Genomic DNA, 11,678 nt, shown 5'->3' on the forward strand with positions numbered 1-11,678 from the left:
GGGTATGGTCAGAATATCTGGACACCTGACCACTGGTGCACGTTTATTTGCATCTATACGTCACTTTGCATCTGTAGCGGCGTCCACTCTTCTTTAAGACTGTAAGAGTTTAAGATTTTGAAGTGTGTCTGTGGGAATTTGTGTACGAGGCACTGACCGATTACTATGGTCAGAATATCTGGACACCTGACCATTGGTGTACGTTTATATGGAGTCACCTCTTTCGCTTTGCATCTATAACAGCTTCCACTCTTCTTTAATGGTTTAAGACTTTAAGATTTAGAAGTGTGTCTATGGGAATTTGTGTACGAGGGGCGGGCTGATTACTGTGGTCAGAATATCTGGATACCTGACCACGTGGTGTGACCACATGTGTGTCCATCATCACATCAGTATGATTTCTTTGCACTGTTTACCTTCAATCATATAGAAATGAACACACACACACACACACACACACACACACACACTACCATTTGGATGAGTGGGTCCATCCTCACATTTGGACCGTGTACCCTTTTCTACTGTACCCGAGCCGCCCGGCACTAGACGTCGTCCTGCTGACCGGGTGTGACACACACACACACAGACACCAGTCTGAATATTTGAGGAACCACCCAGACGTCGTCCTGCTGACCGGGTGTGACCAGAGCGAGTGTGTCCATCCTCACATCAGTATAATTTCTTTGAACTGTTTCTTTGATCATATAGAAATTAACACACACACACACACACACACACACTACCATTCGGACCTTGTACCCTTTTCTACTGTACACAAAGCACCTGTCCGAATATTTAAGGAACCACCCAGACGTTGTCCTGCTGACCGAGTGTGACCGCGAGTGTGTCCATCCTCACATCAGTATGATTTCTTTGAACTGTTTCTTTGATCATATAGAAATTAACACACAAACACACACACACACTAAAATTCGGACCTTGTACCCTTTTCTATTGTACCCGAAGCACCAGTCCGAATATTTGAGGAACCACTAAGGAACCGGCCACTGCTGATGTTGTCCTGCTGACCGGGTGTGACCGCCAGTGTGTCCATCCTCACATCAGTGGGATTTATTTGAACTGTTTCTTTGATCGTATAGATAATACATTTGGTTGACCCTATTTGGACCTTGTACCCTTTTTTACTGTACCCAAAGCACCAGAGGAGCCGCCCAGCTCTAGATGTCGTCCTGCTGACCGGGTGTGACCGCAAGTGTGTCCATCCTCACATCACTATGTTTACCCTATTCAGACCGTGTACCCTTTTCTACTGTACCTGAAGCACCAGTCTGAATATTTGAGGAACCACAGACGTTGCTCTAGACGTCGTCCTGCTGACCGGGTGTGACCACGAGTGTGTCCATCCTCATATCAGTATAATTTCTTTGAACTGTTTCTTTGATCCTATAGATAATAAATTTGGTTTACCCTATTCGGACCTTGTACCCTTTTTAGTGTACCCGAAGGACTAGTCTGAATATTTAAGGAGCCACGGAGGAACCGGCCACTGCAGGGGTGGGGCTTGAACCAACGAGCTTCCACCACCGGAGCCTTGATTCTAGAGTTTTACTTTAATTTGTAGTTGAAAAATTCATTGTGTGTGTGGGTGGTGCAGAGGTCTGATCTGGGTTTGAATCTCAGCGGTGCTATCGGCCTGCTGGGCGTCTACACAGAACCGGAACCACTGTGACCCTAACCAGGATAAAGAGCTTTATGAAAATGAAATTTTCACACACCGACTTCCAATCAGTGTGTGGTTCTGGTACACTACATAGCCAAAAGTATTTGATCGTCCCATTTTCAAAACAAAAGGTTTAAGGCTTCTCAGAGGACTTTGAAGTGTGTCTGTGGGAATTTGTGCCCGTTCAGTCAAAAGACAATGTTACAATCCTAATTTCCGGTTTTGTGTCAAGGTGAATGTAAACTAACCGCGATGATGTCTTTATTAATGTGTGTGTGTGTGTGTGTGTGTGTGGTCACAGGTTTGGATGAAGTTATTTCCACGGCCCGCTCCATCTGTTACCGTGGCAGCAGCGGCGTAGGCGTCGCCATGGCAAGGTCCGGACAAAAGGGCGTGGCGTGGGAACGGGTGCAGGGGTCACCGGCGAGGGTCCGGAGGTCGAAGGTCACAGGCAGCTGGACAGCACAAGAGGAGACGAGGGTGAGAAAAGGGGGCGGGACCTCGTCAGGACGGACACCGCCAGATGTTAACATTGAACTGTGTGCGCAGATGAAAGGGCAGTGTGTGTGTGTGTGTGTGTGTGTGTGTGTGTGTGTGTGTGTGTGTGTGTGTGTGTGTGTGTGTGTGTGTGTGTGTGTGTGAATGTGAATAAAGCTCTATAGGAGCCCCTCTGTGGTCACCGCTCACTAATATTTGACAGGCAATTGACTCCGGTCAGTGTCCACTCCACCGCACCCTTTGAACCACTTCCAAAATCTGGGTGTGTGAATCTGTATTCAGTCACACGTGGGGACCACAGAATCTGCATCATGATGAAAATACAAAAACTGTTTTAAATATTAATACAATATAAAAATGTTTAACATAAATATTTATTTATTTATTTATTTTATCTAATTAAACATTTATTTTTAATCCCCTATGAAGTTCCCAACAAAATACTGAACCAAATAATCTCTAAACGTTAATGGTTAAACATGATACATGAATAAAGAGCCGTCCATCCATCTATTCATTCAACCATCCATCCATCTATCTACCTATCCATCCATCCATTCACTCAACCATCCATCCATCTATCTACCTATCCATCCATCCATCCATCCATTCACTCAACCATCCATCCATCTATCTACCTATCCATCCATCCATCCATTCACTCAACCATCCATCCATCTATCTACCTATCCATCCATTCACTCAACCATCCATCCATCTATCTACCTATCCATCCATCCATCCATTCATTCACTCAACCATCCATCCATCTATCTACCTATCCATCCATCCATCCATTCACTCAACCATCCATCCATCTATCTACCTATCCATCCATTCACTCAACCATCCATCCATCTATCTACCCATCCATCCATCTATCTACCTATCCATCCATCCATCCATTCACTCAACCATCCATCCATCTATCTACCTATCCATCCATTCACTCAACCATCCATCCATCTATCTACCTATCCATCCATCCATCCATTCACTCACTCAACCATCCATCCATCCATCCATCCATTAATTCACTCAACCATCCATCCATCTATCTACCTATCCATCCATCCATCCATCCATTCACTCAACCATCCATCCATCTATCTACCTATCCATCCATCCATCCATCCATCCATCCATTCACTCAACCATCCATCCATCTATCTACCTATCCATCCATCCATCCATTCACTCACTCAACCATCCATCCATCTATCTACCTATCCATCCATCCATCCATCCATCCATCTATTCATTCAACCATCCATCCATCTATCTACCTATCCATCCATCCATCCATCCATTCACTCAACCATCCATCCATCTATCTACCTATCCATCCATCCATCCATCCATTCACTCAACCATCCATCCATCTATCTACCTATCCATCCATCCATCCATCCATTCACTCAACCATCCATCCATCTATCTACCTATCCATCCATCCATCCATCCATCCATTCACTCAACCATCCATCCATCTATCTACCTATCCATCCATCCATCCATCCATCCATTCACTCAACCATCCATCCATCTATCTACCCATCCATCCATCCATTCACTCAACCATCCATCCATCTATCTACCTATCCATCCATCCATCCATTCACTCAACCATCCCTCCATCTATCTACCTATCCATCCATCCATTCACTCAACCATCCATCTATCTACCTATCCATCCATCCATCCATCCATCCATCCATTCACTCAACCATCCATCCATCTATCTACCTATCCATCCATCCATTCACTCAACCATCCATCTATCTACCTATCCATCCATCCATCCATCCATCCATTCACTCAACCATCCATCCATCTATCTACCTATCCATCCATCCATTCACTCAACCATCCATCCATCTATCTACCTATCCATCCATCCATCTATCCATCCATTCACTCAACCATCCATCCATCCATCCACCCATCCATCCATTCACTCAACCATCCATCCATCTATCTACCTATCCATCCATCCATCTATCCATCCATTCACTCATTCAACCATCCATCCATCTATCTACCTATCCATCCATTCATTACATTACATTACATTTTCAGCATTTAGCAGACGCTTTTATCCAAAGCGACTTACACAGTGAGCGGAACACATTTGAGCAATTGAGGGTTAAGGGCCTTGCTCAAGGACCCAACAGTGGCAACTTGGTAGTGGCGGGGCTTGAACCGGCAACCTTCTGTTTACTAGTCCAGTACCTTAACTGAGCTATCACTGGCCCCACATTCATCCATCCATCCATTCACTCAACCATCCATCTATCTATCCATCCATCCATTCACTCAACCATCCATCCATCCATTCACTCATCCATCTATCTACCTATCCATCCATCCATCCATCCATTCACTCACTCAACCATCCATCCAATCACATCTGTCTGTCTGTCTGTCTGTCTGTCTGTCTGTCTGTCTGTCTGTCTATCTATCTATCTATCTATCTATCTATCTATCTATCTATCTATCTATCTATCTATCTATCCATTCACTCAACCATCCATCCATCTATCTACCTATCCATCCATCCATCCATTCACTCAACCATCCATCCATCTATCTACCTATCCATCCATCCATTCACTCAACCATCCATCCATCTACCTACCTATCCATCCATCCATCCATCCATTCACTCAACCATCCATCCATCTATCTACCTATCCATCCATCCATCTATTCATTCAACCATCCATCCATCTATCTACCTATCCATCCATCCATTCACTCAACCATCCATCCATCTATCTACCTATCCATCCATCCATCCATCCATCCATCCATTCACTCAACCATCCATCCATCCATCTACCTATCCATCCATCCATCCATCCATCCATTCACTCAACCATCCATCCATCCATCTACCTATCCATCCATCCATTCACTCAACCATCCATCCATCTATCTACCTATCCATCCATCCATCCATCCATCCATCCATTCACTCAACCATCCATCCATCTATCTACCTATCCATCCATCCATTCACTCAACCATCCATCCATCTATCTACCTATCCATCCATCCATCTATCCATCCATTCACTCAACCATCCATCCATCTATCTACCCATCCATTCACTCACTCAACCATCCATCCATCTATCTACCTATCCATCCATCCATCCATCCATCCATTCACTCAACCATCCATCTATCTATCCATCCATCCATTCACTCAACCATCCATCCATCCATTCACTCACTCAACCATCCATCCATCTATCTACCTATCCATCCATCCATTCACTCAACCATCCATCCATCCATCTATCTACCTATCCATCCATCCATCCAATCACATCTATCTATCTATCTATCTATCTATCTATCTATCTGTCTGTCTGTCTGTCTGTCTGTCTGTCTGTCTGTCTGTCTGTCTGTCTGTCTGTCTGTCTGTCTATCTATCTATCTACCTACCCACCCACCCAATACACCCACCCACCCACCCACCCATCCACCCATCCACCCACCCACCCATCCACCCATCCACCCATCCACCCATCCACCCATCCACCAACCCACCCATCCACCCATCCACCCACCCATCCACCCACCCATCCATCCATCCTTCCATCCAATCACATCTATCTATCTATCTATCTATCTATCTATCTATCTATCTATCTATCTATCTATCTATCTATCTATCTATCTATCTATCCATCCATCCATCCATCCATCCTTCCATCCAATCACATCTATCTATCTATCTATCTATCTATCTATCTATCTATCTATCTATCTATCTATCTATCTATCTATCTATCTATCTATCTATCTACCCACCAACCCACCCAATCCAACCACCCACCCACCCATCCACCCATCCACCCATCCACCCACCCACCCATCCACCCATCCACCCATCCACCCATCCACCCACCCATCCACCCACCCATCCATCCATCCTTCCATCCAATCACATCTATCTATCTATCTATCTATCTATCTATCTATCTATCTATCTATCTATCTATCTATCTATCTATCTATCTATCTATCTATCTATCTATCTATCTATCCATCCATCCATCCTTCCATCCAATCACATCTATCTATCTATCTATCTATCTATCTGTCTGTCTGTCTGTCTGTCTGTCTGTCTGTCTGTCTGTCTGTCTGTCTGTCTGTCTGTCTGTCTATCTATCTATCTATCTATCTATCTATCTATCTATCTATCTACCTACCTACCCACCCACCCAATCCAACCACCCACCCACCCATCCACCCATCCACCCATCCACCCACCCACCCATCCACCCATCCACCCACCCACCCATCCACCCACCCATCCACCCATCCACCCACCCATCCACCCACCCATCCACCCATCCACCCACCCATCCACCCACCCATCCGGTGTCCGTTTTCCTTCTGTGACCGAACACTCAACCTGTAACTGTAAATACAAATAATAATGAATGCTCATTAATCAGACAGAAAATAACACCAGGGTGAATATAAACCACAGCTTAAACCTCCCAAAGTCACTTAATCACCTTACAGTTTCTACAGGAACACAATGCTCGGATGTGAGGAAATTTTAGAGTTAATACATTTATTGAAATACACTGTATTTGGACACCTGACACCCCATTTCAAAAACACTGATGCTGATTAGGAAAGCCTTAGTTGATGTTCCAGTTCATTTCAGAGGTCAGGGCTCTGTGCAGGACACTGGAGATTCTTTAAACCAATCTTTTCTTTATCTGCTGAAGGTTTTCCAAGGGTTTAGAAGCAACTTACCCAGGATTTCACCAACCAAGATTAAAAAAAAAAAAAAGAAATAAACATTTCAGCCAGAAAACCAGCCGTGGTTACAGATTTAAAGCACTTTGCGGGTGAAAAGAAGCGGTTCGGCAAGTAGGGGTGTGTGTTAGGTACAGCCTCGGTCACAGTATCTGCAGTGATGGAGGAAAGATCACGTCACTATACCGTCATGGCTATGTGATGGTTGGCTGCAGAAATGGATCACCTGTACTAGACTGTCTTTCTCAGCTCCTAACACCGTCTTCAATGTCCTCATGTGGGCGTGTCATTACACGCCCAAAATAACAGAACTTGTGGGACTTAATGTAGTTCAGAAGCTACTTTTCTGTTCTGGCCGTCTCGTTCACTCGCTCAGTGGTGATCATCTTCCTCAATGAGTTTTCTGATGCACCCAAAAACCTGAATGTGTTTCTTCCTCTTTCTTCAGTGTCCAGACTACACATCCATATGTGGCTACTGGCCAGACCAAGGTTTTTGAGGTACAACTGGTGAATTGGATATGACTGCATAAAACAAATACACTGATCAGCCATAACATTAAAACCACCTCCTTGTTTCTACACTGTGTGTTGTACTGGTATGAGTGGATCATACACAGCAGCACTGCTGGAGTTTTTAAATACCGTGTCCACTCACTGTCCACTCTATTAGACACTCCTACCTAGTCGGTCCACCTTGTAGATGTAAAGTCAGAGACGATCGCTCATCTATTGCTGCTGTTTGAGTCGGTCATCTTCTGGACCTTCATCAGTGGTCACAGGACGCTGCCCACGGGGCGATGTTGGCTGGATATTTTTGGTTGGTGGACTATTCTCAGTCCAGCAGTGACAGTGAGAAACTCCAGCAGCACTGCTGTGTCTGATCCACTCATACCAGCTCAACACACACTAACACACCACCACCATGTCAGTGTCACTGCAGTGCGAATCATCCACCACCTAAATAATACCTGCTCTGTGGGGGTCCTGTGGGGGTCATGAATAGATATACTACAGTCAGTAATTGTAGAACTACAAAGTGCTTCTATATGGTAAGTGGAGCTGATAAATGGACAGTGAGTGTAGAAACAAGGAGGTGGTTTTAATGTTATGCCAGATCAGTGTATATAAAAATGTGTTCAGATGCCATTAATGCTGCTACGGGTGGTGCAACCAGATCTTCAGTTATGGAGACAATTCATTCATTCACTGTCTATTTTACAACCGCTTCATCCTGGTCAGGGTCACAATGGGTGTGAGTAATTGGGTGAAAAATAAGAAACACCGTGGACAGGTTGCCAGTCCATCACAAGGCAAACACACACAGAGCAATTTTAGTATCTAAAAAAAACCTGACAATGCTCTTGGACTGTGGGAGGAAAACACACACAGAAGTACCCAGACCGCTCCACCTGGGAATCAAACCCTGAACCTTCTTGCTGTGAGGCAATAGTGCTACCCACTAAGCCAGTGTTCCACCCTATTTTTTTTCATTAAAGGCTTAATACAGGTTCTGTTCCTATTATTATAATCCATTTAATCGATGTTTATATGTTATGTTTTGAATTTTTATTTTTATCTGTATAACAAAGGTGCATTTATTTATTCTCATCACTTCTGAGTCCGCGTCCGTGTTTCTTTAACCTCTTGAACCACACATTTGCGTCTCCCACAAAAGCGGGAAAACGTTTAGAAATGAGCAAACAAAAAAAAAACCAAAGGAACAATCAGACCCACCATGGGAACCCGGATCAGAAATGCTCGTACCATCTTGCTTTAACACGGGTGGAAATGGGAAGCACACGCCCGCCGGCCTGCAGAGAATAGGGAAGGACCTTTACCTTGAACTCGCACCACTCCCTTTCTAGCTTCTGGGGTCAGAGGAGGGAGTTCTGAGGGGCCGGGGGCGACTCCGGGGTCACGGCGGGTCATGTGCTGGGTTTGAGGGTCTAAGGGAGCAGACGAATGTGGTGGCTCGGGGTGGGGTGAGGTAGTGGGGGTTTGATTTGGGGAGCAGATGCTCGATATGCAGATGTCTGTAATGGAATCGAGCGATACGCGATCGGCCCGAATTATCATGCGGACAAAAGGCGTTTTTCCCGCCCGCGGCTTCGGGGTCGTGGTAGGTGGGCGTGTGAGACGGGAGGTGGGGGACGGGTACGGACTGAACTTGAAAAGGAGAGCCCAAGAGAGAGAGACGGGGGTCAGCAACCGCCACAGTGGACACCGGGACTAAATGTTAGACTGAAGAAAATGGAAATGTGAATAAACGGTGCTTAGAGCGGCTCGACCTCTTCGTTCTCTTCCAGATCATTAAGCAGTGATGCTGCAGGGCTTCTCTGAGGGATTTGTAATCAATGCACTTTATTAGGACTGATTTTTATTAAAAACATTATTATTGTTTTATCAGAACACACAACTTGCTTTGCAAATGCATAACAAGATCTCCAGTTTGTCAACAAATGTGTAAGAAAATGATTGAAATGTTTAAAAACAATAACAATAACCTTAAAAAAAGATTGGAAGGGATTTGCATGTTCTCCCTCTACAGTGCAGAATATCATTAAACCATTCAAGGAGTCAGGAGGAATTTCAGTGCTTAAGCTGAACGCTCGTGATCTTCCATCCCTCAGACGGCATCAAGAACCGCCACTCAACAATAGCTGATATAACCACATGGGTGAGGGATTAGTTTATCAAACCTTTATCAAGCTCTACAATACAGAGTTACTGCACTAATCATACTTAAATCTCTACTGTGCAAAAAAGAAGCCTTATGTTAACCATGTCCAGAAGCGGCGTCGACTTCTCTGGGCTCTGAGGGATCTAGGATGGACCATCACACAGTGGAAACGTGTATTGTGGTCAGATGAATCAGCATTCCAAGTATTTTATGGAAAAAATAGAAGCCGTTTTGCTCAGGACCAAAGACAAAAAGGATCCAGACTGTTATCAGCAACAAGTCCAAAAGTTAGAGTCTGTCATGGTATGGGGGTGTGTCAGTGCCCTTGGTAAAGGTCATTTACACTCTGTGATGCAGCATTAATGCAGAAAAGTACATTGAGATCTTAGAGCAACATGTGCTGCCTTCAAGACGTCGTCTTTTCCAGGGACGTCCAGCATTTTTCAACAAGACGATGCAAAACCACCTGCTGCACACATTACAAAGGCGTGGCTGTGGAAGAAGAGGGTACGGGTACTGGACTGACCTGCCTGCAGTCCTGATCTGTTCCCAATAGAGGATGTGTGGAGAATTTTGAAATAAAAAATGTAACAACGACGACCCCGTACTGTTGCACATCTTAAGACGTGTTTGCAGGAAGAACGAGACAAAATAAAAGCTGAAACACTAAATCACTTGCTCTCCTCGGTGCCTAAACCTCTTTTAAGTGGTGAAAAGAAACAACAACATTACAAAGTGGTAAATGCTTTACCGTCCCAACTTTTTTTGGAATGTGCTGCAGGCCTGAAATGCAGGAATGGATGTTTATTAATAAATGAAATGAAGTTGAGCAGAAAAAACATGAAATATCTCAGCTTCATCCTGTCTGACATCAAATAAAAGTCAAAGTCAATGTAAGAAACTCTGTGTTTTTTATTATTTGCATTTTCCATACCGTCCCAACTTTTTCTGATTTGGAGTTGTAGGTTATGGAGACAATTCATTCACTCATTCATTGTCTGTTGTACCAACGCTTCATCCTGGTCAGGGTTGCGGTGCATCCGATTCACTGGACAAAAGGAAGAAAATACTCCAGACAAACACACACACACTGCACACACACACGCTCTTGACTGCACGTCTTTGTACTGTGGGAGGAAACCGGAGCTCCCAGAGGAAACCCACACTGACACGGGGAGAACATGCAAACTCTACACAGAAAGGACCTGGACGGACCGCTCCACCTGGGAATCAAACCCAGGACCTTCTTGCTATGAGGCGACAGAACTACCCACTCAGCCAGTGTTCCGCCCTATTTCTTTTCTTTAAAGCCTTAATTCAGGTTCTGTGCATCATCGCAGCATTGCTGTTTCTGTCATTGCAGGAATCACAATTTAAATGTATTAATGTTCCCAAAATACAGTGACGTTGATCAGTGAAAATACTGGAAATCGTTTCTTTCTACTTTTATCAAAATAAAGATTTAACAGAATGAACACATCACAGACTCTTCTTTTATTACATTATGTTCCAGATTTTATAGCAATGGGGTTTTTATGTGGGGTGCATGGGCGGATCTACCGGGGTGGCATAGGGTGGCAAATGCCACCCTAAAAGAAAACCTTGCCACCCCTGCTGCCACCCCAGTTGGCAGCAACAAATTAAAAGAAAAGTTATGGCCAATTTGCAACGCTGCCACTCTGACACAGTCAAAAACTGTTTGCTTTCCCTCTCATACATCTGCCACTCATCACCTGTGTCTTACCTTAATGCCTTTCCTTTGATAATGCCCCACCTACAGTAGTGCTACCATACTTTTATCTCCTATTATTGAGTTTACATTGTATGGTCACTTATTCCTAATATGAACTGTTTCACATGAAACCTTAAATGCAAGACATTGATTGCATGAGATTAAGTTTGTCTGTATGAGTTTGTAAATGGCAGCCCGTGCCCTTTTGTAGTGTGTACATACTATTTCTCATCAAACTGTGATAACTGTGATTAAATTCAGTATAAATACGTCTGCCATATGTTGCCACCCCTCAAAA

This window comes from Trichomycterus rosablanca, chromosome 1, assembly GCF_030014385.1.
Source record: "Trichomycterus rosablanca isolate fTriRos1 chromosome 1, fTriRos1.hap1, whole genome shotgun sequence".
Lineage (NCBI taxonomy): Eukaryota > Metazoa > Chordata > Actinopteri > Siluriformes > Trichomycteridae > Trichomycterus > Trichomycterus rosablanca.